General features: G+C 45.3%; 1 protein-coding gene across 1 annotated transcript in view; it reads right to left on the reverse strand.

The window, feature by feature from the left end:
• VPS13A (vacuolar protein sorting 13 homolog A) overlaps positions 1-12,963 on the reverse strand; it is a 427,491-nt gene that overhangs the window by 215,882 nt on the left and 198,646 nt on the right. The gene's annotated exons all lie outside the window — the stretch shown is intronic.

The raw sequence follows: 12,963 nt of genomic DNA on the forward strand, positions 1-12,963 counted from the left end.
GTTCCAGTACACTAATCTGCAGTCTGAGCTCTGCCAGAGTCCAGACCCCTGTCCAGTACAGGAGGAGAAGGATTTTCCTTGTCGAAGTGCCAGGGAGTGAAGCCACCTCTTGAGACCTAGGATCTTGGCCCACTGATCTTTTGTGGGACTGTGCAAACAGACCGTCTCGAGGGTGGACACCATCAGGCCCAGCACGCGCATGCAAGCCTGGAGGGATGACTGTCTGCTGAACAACAGAAGTTGTATTGCCGCCTGCAATGTCTGGAGTTTTTCCAGAGTCAGACCCAGATAGGCCATTTTTCGTGGACAGAACCAAGGCAGACTCCTGAATGTTCAGGATCCCACCGAACTTCCTCAGAGTTCACAGAGCAATCTCCAGTAGTCCATCAGAGCAGTTGAAGGCTCTGCTCGCAGAAGATGATCGTCCAGGTACCGCGATCCACCGCTGACTCAAAAAATGCTAGCACCGGAGCCAACACTCCTATGAAGACCCGAGGTGCAGAGGTGAGACCAAAAGGTCAGCACTACAAACTGATAATGCTCCTTGTGCATGGCAAAACAGAGGAAGCGCTGGCAACCAGCACATATTAGAATGTGCAGGAAGGCATCCTTGATGTTGAAAGAAGTGAGAAGAAATCCCCCTGATGTAGGGATGCAACAACCATGTGAATGGACTCCATGCGGAACTTCTGTACATGCACAAAGCAGCTTAGCGCCTTGAGGTCCAGAATTGGACGTACCTTACCTTCTTTCCTGGGGACTGTAAAGAGGTTTGAGTAAAAAAAAAAAAAACCCTTTAAAATGTTCCGAAGTCGGAACCAGAACAATCACCCATCTGGACAGGACACCGCTTCATCATGATGTGCTTGCTTTTGTCTGGAAGGAAAGGCTGCGACTCAGGCTGAAGCCAGTTCGTAAGCGACCTTGCGAGACATTTAACTCGCAGGCCAGCCCCTGTTCAGTGGGGCTATGTCGTGGCTGACCCAGCGCGGAGTTGCGGTCTGCACGCGTTTGCTGCCCAGACTGGGGGTACCCTAAGGATCTATATTATCCAGTTCGTTGCCCAGTCCGGCACTTGATTGTAGTTCTCACAGGAACAAAATAAAGAAACGGAGGAAAACAATTCCATTTAAAATGAAAAAATTGCCAGGACCAAGGATCCCAGCAAGGGACTAGGTCCTTACTATTGACTAGGCAGGAAAAAAAACTGAGTTCCTATAGCTGAGAGTGGGTGTATACCTCCTGGGACTGCCCATAGGTGTAGTCAAGCTTTTTCCTGCCTAGTGTCTTACTCCTGTAGGGGGCAGTATAACCAATGGTTAAGAAGAATCAGTTGTGTCTGTCAATGAATGAAAGAGAAATCCTATTACCTCTTTCGTTCGATGGACACAGATCTCTAGAAATCATAACTAGTGGGACATCCAAAAGCAGTGGCAAAAGGAAAACCAGGACACAGGAGCCTTAACTGGGTCACAGGAGCCCCGTCTGAAAAATAAAAGTTTAAAGAAAAAACACCCCTCAAGAAGAAACAGCCCCTCAAACAACAGCCAGCAAAAACTTTGGGGCCAAAAGAAGCTTCCACTGATGCCAAAGTATCTACCTTAAAGAATTTTGTGAAGGTATGCACCGACAACCAAGTCACCGCCTTGCAAACTTGAGATATTGATGCCTGATGATAGAAGTCCAAAGAAGCACTCAGCGCCCGAGTAGAATGCGCCATGACAGGGAAAGGTGGAACCTGGCCTTTAATGGAATAGGCCTAAGTCACCGTCTTTCTGATTCATCTGGAGATGGTAGCCGAAAAAGCGGCCAGCCCTTTTCTTGGTCCGTCCGTAACCACAAAGAGTCTGACCTCCGAAAGGACTCAGTAGCTGCCAGATACACCTGAATCGCACAAACCACATTCAAGCTACGTAAAGCAAATTCCTTAGGATGAGCCAGTTTTGGACACAAGGAAGGCAACACAATGTGCTCATTCAAATGGAAGTCAGAGACAACTTTAGGCAGGAATGATGGACAGAGACGAAGAACCACTTTATCCCTATGGACCACTAAATAGGGACTGCAACAGGATAATGCCGCCAATTCAGATACCCTTCGGGCTGAGGTAATAGCCACCAAGAATGTCACCTTCTGGGACAACCTAGGCAAGGGAATCTACCGAATATTTTCAAATAGAGGTTTCTGGAGAACCAAAAGTACTAAATTGAAATCCCATGGCGGCAAAAGAGCGTACAGGTAGAGCCACATGTCGAACCCCCTGAATGAAGGTACAAACTAAAGAGTGCATGGCTAGGGGTCACTGAAAGAAGATTGCTAGGGCAGACACCTGGCCCTTGATGGTACTCAAGGCCAACTTCTGATCAACACCCTGTTGAAGAAAGGTTAAGATCCGAGCCACAGAAAAGGATCGAGGATGAGCGCCAATCGACTCGCCAAGAAAAGTAAGCTTGTATATGATGTTATATCTTGCTGGAAAAAGACTTCCTCGCCTCTACCATAGTAGGGATCACTGATCCAGATAGACCTCTATCCCTCAGTACCCGGCTTTCAATAGCTAAGCCAATAAAACCAGTGACTGTAAAACAGGATGTTAGATCAGCCCTTGGGACAACTGGTCTTCTTTGAGAGGAAGCCCCAAAAGGGATGTTTATGGCCACCAGACTGATTGGAAGATCCTCACCCTTGATTCCTCATAGGAATTGCGGAAGAAGCCTGAGTCGAGGATGATACTGGCCCTTGCACGCCTGCGGCGTCTGCCAGAAGAACCCGTGATCTCGCCACAAACCTCTGTATTCTCCTGTGGAACCGAACCTGCTAAAAGGAGCTGCATGTAGGACTGTGCCAAAAAACTGTATTGAAGGTGGATACCACCAGACTCAGAACCTGTGTGCAAAATGGGAGAGAGAACTATCTATTTGACAGCAGTCAGTGCAGTGAATCACGGCCTTTGGTTCCTGAAGTTTGTCCAGAGGAAAGACCACCCTGGTCAGAATTAGAAACAGACCTAGGTAAATAAATTCCCTGGACAGGGATAGGGGGGACCTTAGGTAGTTCGGACATCACCTGAAACTTTGCAGGAACTAAATACGCACAAGGAGACTAAAACCAAAAAAAAAAAAAAAAAAACTGAAAAGGGCAAGCTTTGTCCCTCTTTCTGAGCACCCCCAAAAAAATAATTTTGGGGATCCCCTTGACGCTCATGAAGGAGGTCCACGAGGCCGGAAACCAGCAAAGATGTCCCCCCGAGTGCTGGACGGGGAGCAGTGGCTGAGACATGCTAGGACCCTGTTACAGGAGTCCTTGTTTATGGCACGTAAGGCCGTTGCCCTCAAGTGGATTTAACCTGCTCCTCCTTCAGTAGGTATGTGGTTACAGTTGGTTAATCAGGTGTTGCCATATGAAAAAATCGTGTTTGAACATAGAGGTTGCCCTGTCAAGTATGATAAGGTCTGGGGGGCATGGTGCTCCTCTGATCTTACCAACTCTGCTATCTAGATTGGGCTGTATGAAATTGGACCCCTTTTTGTATATGCCGTTCCCTACATTGCTCTCATATTATGTCTGATGGTTTTACCTTATGCCGTGTTGGACTGCAGTATACTGATTGACCTCTAAGAGAACATGATCGAAATACAATGTTTATCATGGAAATTATCTTTAACGTATGCTTGCATAAGTTGATGTACCGTTTCTGTTTGTTCTTTATTTGATATGTTGGCATTCCTGTTGAGTGCCTTGTTTAATGTACTTTATGCTTTATCTCCGCTAATAAAAAGAGTTTAAGAAGATGTCCCCCCACCCCAATAATGAGGGCAGACCTTCATGCTGAAGGGGTCTTGTCTGTAGATCAGGAGAAGTTCGCTCTAGGCTTACCAGACCAAGGGTGCTTGGAACCTTCTGGGGAAGATTTGAAAGGTCCACTTCCCTTATTCTTCGTCCCAGAAGCACACATTTTTCTATATGCTGAGAAGGAGGGTCCCTGTCTGCTACGAGGCTCCTTCCCTTTCCTAGACTATGGCAGAAAGGTACTCTTCCCCCCTTCCGTGATACCATTAAAGATGTCATCCAGGGTAGCCCCAAACAGGCGATTGCCTTAAAAGGGCAGATTAATAAGAGCTTTCTTAGAGGCTTGCTCTGCGAACCAATTTTTAAGCCACAGCATGCGCCTAATCACCATCGCCGAAAAAAAGTTTGGACAGCACAGGAGCTGTAGCCAAAGCTGCATCACAAATAAACTGCAGCCCATGGACAAACTGGTCAGCTAAATCAGCATAAGCAGCGGGGACCTGCTCACCCCCTAGGGGCTAGCGCAAAAGCTTGGCCCATTCAGTTAAGATCTGAGACACCAGGGCTGAGGCAAATACTCGCAGCAATGTCGAACCAGCCATAGTAAACATGCTGCGTGCCACGGCCTCCGCTTTCCTGTCAGCCGGGTCTTTAAAGGACGGGGATTCCTCTACTGGACTAGTCCACTTTTTTAAAAGGGACTCCTCAAAAGGGTAATGTACAGCAAAACGTTTGGGGACCATGAAGGGTAATTTTGGTTGTTCCCATTCCTTACAGAAAAACCGGTAAAAAAAAAGGCACATAAGAAAACACCTTTGGAGTGCGAGGTGACTTATGCGTACCAAACGACACAGCCACATCCATGGCTACATCAGCCGCATCCTCCATTTTTAAAGTCTCACGCATTGCAGTGATAAGTGCGTCTACCAGCGCTTTTTAAATTCGCTGCTGTGACCATGGAGTAATCATCCTCACTATTGGATGGATCTAGGGGTTTGATATTAAGCCCCCCTGGACGAACCACGTCCAAGGCGGCATCAGGCTCAGAATCACATAGGACAGACTGAGCAGGAAAAGGCGGGGGACGCTTCCTCCTGGGCCTTTGCCCACATGCCACTTCCACCCAGGACACTAAGGCTTGCAGGACCACCGTCAGTGTAACCATGGGAAGCTAGGGTTTTGAGGGAGATGCCACCTCCATGAGGGGGGTCAGTGGGAGAGATGTGACCCTGAGGCTCCATAAGGGAAAATGGCCCCGTGACATTATCGGGCTACACAAAAATGGCCGCCAACCGGAGACCAGCTAGACTAAGGGAAAATGGCCCACCGTGACATCGGGCTTTACAAACATGGCCACCAACTGGAGACCAGCCAGACTATAGGAAAATGGCTGCCATCAGCTACAGCATGATGTCAGGATCTTCCCTGTACCCTCTGCAATGCTGCACCCTCTGCAAGGGGACCACCTCCTGAAGGTAGGACACAAGTTAGGGGAGAGTCCGCTGCTACTCTGCACTCCCTGCACTATACCCACACTGCAAATAGTGGGGCATGCACCTAGGGGTCTCCTACACTGGGACCCCTCCAGACTACCAGGGCAGAACACACTATCCCAGGACCCTTAAAGAGTGGGGATAGCGGGGGAGAACCCCAGGGGTCTCCGCTGCATCCTCTGCCCTGGGACCCCCACCAGACTCTAGGTCCAGCCTGGCAGTGGATTGATAGATCTCCTGAGAGAAAAAACAAAAAAGATGTAGGAAAGGAGAAAAAAATTACTAGGACCAGAGATCCCAGTCGGGAGCCTAGGTCCTTACTCCTGACTAGACAAATTAAAACTGTTTGCCTAGAGCAGAGGGGGGGGGGGTTAAATACCAAGCTGAGGATGGCTCATGGGCGTAGCAAGGTGTTGTTTGTTCTGCCAAGTCCTACTCCTGGAGGAGGAAATATAACCCAGTAGTTATGATATATGGAGCGCTGTGTCTGTCGATGAAGGAAAGTAAAAAAAGTGGGCTAACTTTACTAGTTTTTTTTTTAAATTCAGTGAAGTGTATTTTTCCCAAAAGAATTGCGTTTGAAAGACCACTGTGCAAATACCACAACACAAAAAATATTGCAAAAAACACCATTTTATTCTCCAGAGTCTTTGCTAAAAAAATGCATATAATGTTTGGAGGTTCTAAGTAATTTTCAAGCAAAAAATACTGATTTTAACTACAACATGTGTCAGAAATAGGCTTGGTCCTTAAGTGGTTAAATGATATGAACTTTTGTACTAGACACTATATCCACTCCAGAGTTTGCTAATATTGAGATATATATGTGTAAACATTTTTTTTTGTGCCCAGAGTTCAGTTTTAAAGGCTCTAGATTGGAGGGAAAAATTGTTCTAAAGTATCTAGCTTAGGCCCCTTTTACACATGCAGGCCGTTCATTTCATCAGTTAAGTCACATTTTTTCAAAGAAAAAAAGGATGAAGTTCACATCAGTTTCTCATCCCCTGCTCATCAGTTTTCTTACATCCTCTACCAATACAAAAATAGGGCTTTGGTCTATTTAAAAAAAACGGATGTAGACGGATGTGGATGTAAACTGATGTAAAAGGATGATCAACCATTTATTTTCATTTTGCCATATACTGTAGATGCATTGATGTCCATTTTTCATCTGTCAATGGATGCATGAAAAAACACACAAATGGTCCACATGTGTGAAAGGGGCCTTAGACCAGCTGATATCCAGAAGATTTAACATTCTGTTTATCAAGTATCCTGAATTCCCCTCATAACTTGTGGGCGGCACAGTGGTGTAGTGGTTAGCACTTTCACCTAGCAGCAAGATGGTCGCTGGTTCGAATCCCAACACTACCTGCCTAGAGTTTGCATGTTCTCGCTGTGCCTGCATGGGTTTCCTCCGGGTACTCCAGTTTCCTCCCACACTCCAAAGACACTCTGGTAGGTTAATTGGATCCTGTATAAAATTGGCCCTACTATGTATGTATGAATGTGAGTTAGGGACCTTAGATTGTACGCTCCTTGAGGGCAGGGACTGATGTGAATGTGTAATGTATATGTAAAGCGCTGTGTAAATTGACAGCGCTATATAAGTACCTGAAATAATAATAATAATAATAATAATAATAATAATAATAACTTGACCCTTTCAAGAGAGCCGATAGGGTATAGGAAACATTATTAAAACTGAAAGAATGGGGGATGCCCAGGGAAAAGGTTTGTTCAGTCTGGGCCCCCTTGTTTAACCACTTGCCGACTGCCCGCCGGCTTTTTACTGCGGCAGCTTGGCGGCTTGGCTGCGTCCAGTCACGTAGTACTACGTGACTGGAGTGCATGTGGTTTCAGCGGGAGGCGGGCCACAGGAGGAGAGGCGGCGACCGTCTTCCGCCCACGATCGTCCGAGAAACGGAGAGAAGACAAAGCAGGCGGATCTTCTCTCAGACAGGCAGGGACGGATCAGCAGTTGAAACTGCAATCTGTCTGTGCCTGTCACAGAACCCCCCCCCCCCCCCCCCACACACACACACACACAGTCAATAAGCACAGATGCATACATTTAACCCCTTGGATCACCCCTAGTATTAACCCCTTCCCTGACAGTGTCATTTGTACAGTAACAGTGCATATTATTTAGCACTGATTACTATGTTAGTGTCACTGGTCCCCAAAAAGTGTCAAAAATGTCAGTTAGGGGTCCGATCTGTCCGCCGTAATGTTGCAGTCCCGCTAAAGATCACAGACAGCCGCCATTAGTAATAAAAAAAAAAGTCCAAAAATCTATCCCGTAGTTTGTAAACGCTATAACTTTTGTGCAAACCAATTAAAATACACTTTTCGTGATTTTCTTTACCAAAAATATGTAGCAGAATACAAATTGGCCTAAACTGATAAAAAATTACATTTTTACAATTTTTTTATTGGGAATGTTTTATAGCAGAAGGTAAAAAATATGGCGTTTTTTTCAAAATGGTCGTTGTTTTTTTGTGTATAGCGTAAAATCTAAAAACAGCACAGGTGATCAAATACCACCAAAAGAAAGCTCTATTTGTGGGAAAAAAAGGACATCAATTTTATTTGGGTGCAGCGCAATTTTCCATTAAAGTAACGCAGTGAAGAATCACAAAATAGGGCCTGGTCATTAAGGGGGCAAATCCTTCCGGTCTTAAAGTGGTTTGCACGATGGGACTAAGTAACAAAAACAGAAATGGCAAAGTAGAAGTACATTTTTTGTAAAAATATTCTTGTTGGGTGGCTGATTGAGCAAAAATTAAGTCTGGGGAGTTTATTTGGTGAAAGTGTGCATAGTATTTAGAAACATTCAGTAGGGATATGTATAGGCAGAATGTGAAAGATAATCAGTGGGGCAAGAAACTCTTTTTTTAAATATTATATTCTGTCACACCAGGTGAGCAATGGCATGTTGCACTTCTACAAGACTTTCTTAACCACTTAAGCCCCGGAAGATTTTACCCCCATTCCGACCAGGGGGTATTTTGCGATTCCGCACTGCGTGACTTTAACGGACAATTGCGCGGTCGTGCGACGCTGTACCTAAACGAATTTGGAGTCCTTTTTTTCCCACAAACAGAGCTTTCTTTTGGTGGTATTTGATCACCTGTGCGATTTTTTGATCACGCGCTATAAACAAAAAAAGAGTGTAAATTTTGCAAAAATAGCAATATTTTTCACATTTTTTTATATGAAATTCCTCCCAAAAAAATGTAAAAATCAAACTTTTTCAACATTTTCGGCCAATTTGTTTTATGCTACCTATGTTTGGTAAAAAAAAAAAAAAATTGCAAAAAGCGTATTTTGATTGGTTTGCGCAAAAGTTATCGCGTTTACTAACAGAGGGAAAGATTTTTGTCAATTTTGTTGTTTTTTTTTTAACGCGTAATGGCGGCGATCTGCGATTTTTTTTGCGGTACTGCGACATTGCGGCGGACAGATCGGACCCTTGACTGACATTTTTGACACTTTTGGGGTTACCAGTGACATTTCTACAGTAATCAGTGCTATATATATGCACTGTTACTGTAAAAACACTGGTAGTGAAGGGGTTAACTTTATTTGGGAGGGAGGGGCTGTGTGTGTCCCTAGGGGCGTGCTTTCTACTGTGATTGGCTGTGGCTTGAGCTGTAAGGACACTGATCAATGGATCTACATAGTAGATCCATGTGATCAGTGTCTTTACAGCGAGGAGAATGACAGGTGGCTTGTTTACACAAGCTGCCTGACATTCTCCCTCTCCGCCGGCGGACATCGGGTCCGCTGGTCACACGCACGGGGGGGGGGGGGGGGGGGGTCCGTGACCACGCGGGGGCACGCGCTCGCTCCCTAGACCCTCACAAGCAAGCGACGTAGCCCTACGTTAGTTTGCCTGTGAGGGGCTGACCGCCGACGTAGATAGTCGTGCGGCGGTCGGCAAGTGGTTAAAGTGATTGTAAGGTCAGTCTCTTTTTTTTTTTTTTTTTTTTTTAATAACAAACCTGTTACACTTACCTCCTCTGTGCAGTGGGCTTGTGGACATGGCTGGATAGAGAGGGAGCACAGGTAAGTATTAGGGGGTGCTGGGAAGACTGCTACACACAGAAGGCTTTTTATCTTATTGCATAAAATGCATTAAGAAAAAAAATCTTCCTTCCTTTACAACTCCTTTAACCTTTGCCAACAGGGGGATGGGTTATATTTTAACCACTTCCATACCGAGTCATGTAAAATGACGTCGGCAAAGTGGTTGTCTAGATCCGAGCGGCGCGATCAGGGATGAGGCTCGTCCCTCGGACATAGCCCATCCCTGATCAAGGTAAACAGCCAATAGAAATTGGCTGTTTACCACGTGATCGGCTGTGTCAATCACAGCCGATCACATGAGCGGCTCCAGCACGAGCCGCTCGTTCTCTCTGCAATGCGCGCCCCCGGGGGCGCGCAGAGCAGCGATCGGGGACGAGGCTCGTCCCTCGGACAGAGTCGATCCCCGATCTAGGTAAAGAGCCAATGAAATTGGCTCTTTACCACGTGACCGGCTGTGTCCAATCACAGCCGGTCACAAATGTCAACAGAGAACACGGTAACTAGCTGTCACCGTGTTCTCCTCCTCACACACTGATCCTGTGTGAGGAGGAGATTGTGGTAACAGCTAGTTACCAACTACAGTGCACCCTAAACACACTGATTGCCCCCCCCCCCAATAAAGAGCACCTGTCACTAGCCCATCAAAGTACCCGAGTACCTGTCACCAGCCCATCAGGTACTCAGATGACAGGTACTTGGGTACTCTGATGGGCTGGTGACAGGTATTCGGGTACTCTGATGACAGGTACTCGGGTACTCTGATGGCGGATACTCTGATGACAGGTACTCGGGTACTCTGACGGGTACTCTGATGACAGGTACTCGGGTACTCTGATGACGGGTACTCGGGTACTCTGATGACGGGTACTCGGGTACTCTGATGACGGGTACTCGGGTACTCTGATGACGGGTACTCGGGTACTCTGATGACGGGTACTCGGGTACTCTGATGACGGGTACTCGGGTACTCTGATGACGGGTACTCGGGTACTCTGATGACAGGTACTCGGGTACTCTGATGACAGGTACTCGGGTACTCTGATGACAGGTACTCGGGTACTCTGATGACAGGTACTCGGGTACTTTGAGTACCTGTCAACGGAGTACCCGTCATCAGAGTACCTGAGTACCTGTCACCTACCCATCAGAGTACCCGAGTACCTTCCACCTGCTCATCAGAGTACCTGACGCCTGAAGTACCCAAGTACTTGCCGCCTGCTCATCAGTACCCATCACTACTCATCAGTACTCATCAGTACCTATCACGTATCAGTACTGATCATCAGTACCCATCAGTACAGTATCACCTATCAGTCAGTGAGTACTACTCATCAGTACCTATCACCTGCCTGTCACCTGCCCATAAGAGTACCCGAGTACCTGTCACCTGCCTATCGGAGTACCCGAGTACCTGCCACCTGCTCATCAGTACCAGAGTATCTGTCACCTGCCCAACAAAGTACCCGAGTACCTGTCACCCTTCATACAGCCACCATGTCCAAGTCCAAAAAGGTTTATATACGTCCTCCGTTTAAACCTAAATACTGGTGTTATGGCAGCAGATAGCTGCCATAACCCTGGTATTTTTTTAAACGGTGGACGGTTGGCTTTCCGATAAGGGTGGTCCCAGCGGCGGATTCGCCGTGGGATCACCCTTCCGGGATGGCGGAAGAGGCGCCCCCCCCCCCTCCCGACGCGTTCCGGTCCTTTTTCCCGCTTACCGGACCCGCCGGCAGCGGGGAAAACGATCCGGTCCCAAATCCTCACAGACAGGATGTCGAGTGAGGGCAAGCTTGCCCTCACTTGACTCTATGGTCTTGGAGGACCGGAGCTACGGAAAATGTTGTTGCCTAGCAACCGGTTTAAAGGTCCTTTTTTTTTTTTTTTTTCATTTTATATTATAATTATTTATTTATTTTTTTTTTTTCTATCTTTTAGTGTACTTGTGAGATCTGAGGACTTTTTGACCCCAGATCTCACAAAAAAGAGGTCCTGTCATGCCTATTTCTATTACGAGGAATATTTACATTTCTTTTAATAGAAATAAAAATGATCATTTTTTTTTTTTTTTTTTAAACGGTGTAAAAATAAAAAATAATAAATAAAATAAATAGTAAAAAAAAAAAAAAATTAAAGCGCCCTGTCCGCTCGCGCGCAGAAGCGAATGCATACAGAAACCCCGCCCACATATGTAAACGGTGTTCAAACCACACATGTGAGGTATCGCCGCGATCGTTAGAGCAAGGGGAATAATTTGAGCCCTAGACCTCCTCTGTAACTCAAAGATGGCAACCTGTAGAAATTTTTAAATTGTCGCCTATGGGGATTTTTAAGTACCAAAGTTTGTCACCATTCCGTGAGCGTGCGCAATTTTGAAACATGACATGTTGGGTATCTATTTACTCGGCGTAACATTATCTTTCACATTATGGAAAAAAATTGGGCTAACTTTACTGGTTTCTTATTTTTTAATTAAAAAAAGTTAATTTTTTCCAAAAAAAATTGCGTTTGGAAGACCGCTACGCAAATACGGTGTGATAAAAAATATTGCAATAATCTCCATTTTATTCTCTAGGGTCTCTGCTAAAAAAAAATATATATATAATGTTTTGGGGTTCTAAGCAGTTTTCTAGCAAAACAACTGATTTTAGCTTGTAAACACCAAATGTCAAAAATATCCCTAGGCAAGTGGCTAGGATGCATGATGATGCTCCTTGGATGTTAGGCCCCTCTATATGGCTAGGCTGTGAAAAAGTCTCACACATGTGGTATTGCCATACTCAGGAGGAGTGGCAGAATGTATTTTGGGGTGTCATTTTTGCTGTGTACATGCTATGTGTTAGGAATATCCTATAAATTGACAACTTTGTGTAAAAAAAAAAAGTTTTCATTTTTTTCCCACATTTTCCAAAAACCTGTGGAAAAAAATGATATGTTCAAACGACCCATAATGCCTCATAGAATATACGTTGGAGTGTTTGCTTTCCAAAATGGGGTCATTTTGTGGACTTTTCCATTGTATTGGTGCTCTAGGGCCTTGAAAAGTGTGATAGGTAGTAAGAAAGTTTTATGTGTATTTATGCTCCTAGAACGCCTGAATGTGCTTCTTGGACGTGGAGTCTCTTTTTGTGGCCAGGCTGTGTAAAAGTCTCACACATGTGGCATCGCCATACTCGGAAGGAGTAGCAGAATGTATTTTTGGGTGTAATTTTTGCTGTGTACATGCTGTGTGTTAGAAATAGCTTATAAATTGACAACTTTGTGGGAAAAAAAAGAAAAAAAAAATTTTTTCTTCATTTTCCCAAGAATTGTGGGAAAAAATTACAACTTCAAAAAACTCACCATGCCTCTTACTAAATACCTTGGACTGTCTACTTTACAAAAAGGGGTCATTTGGTCAGTATTTGTACTGTCCTGACATTTCAGGGCCTCAAGAAAGGAGATAGGCAGTCAGTACATCTGGTGTGATCAATTTTCAGTAATTGGTACCATAGCTTCTAGACTCAATAACTTTCACACAGACTAAATAATATACACTAATTTGGGTTAATTTTACCAGAGACATGTAGCAGTATACATTTTGGCCCAA

This window comes from Pelophylax lessonae, assembly GCF_965119305.1.
Source record: "Pelophylax lessonae genome assembly, chromosome: 1".
NCBI classification, from domain to species: Eukaryota; Metazoa; Chordata; class Amphibia; order Anura; family Ranidae; genus Pelophylax; species Pelophylax lessonae.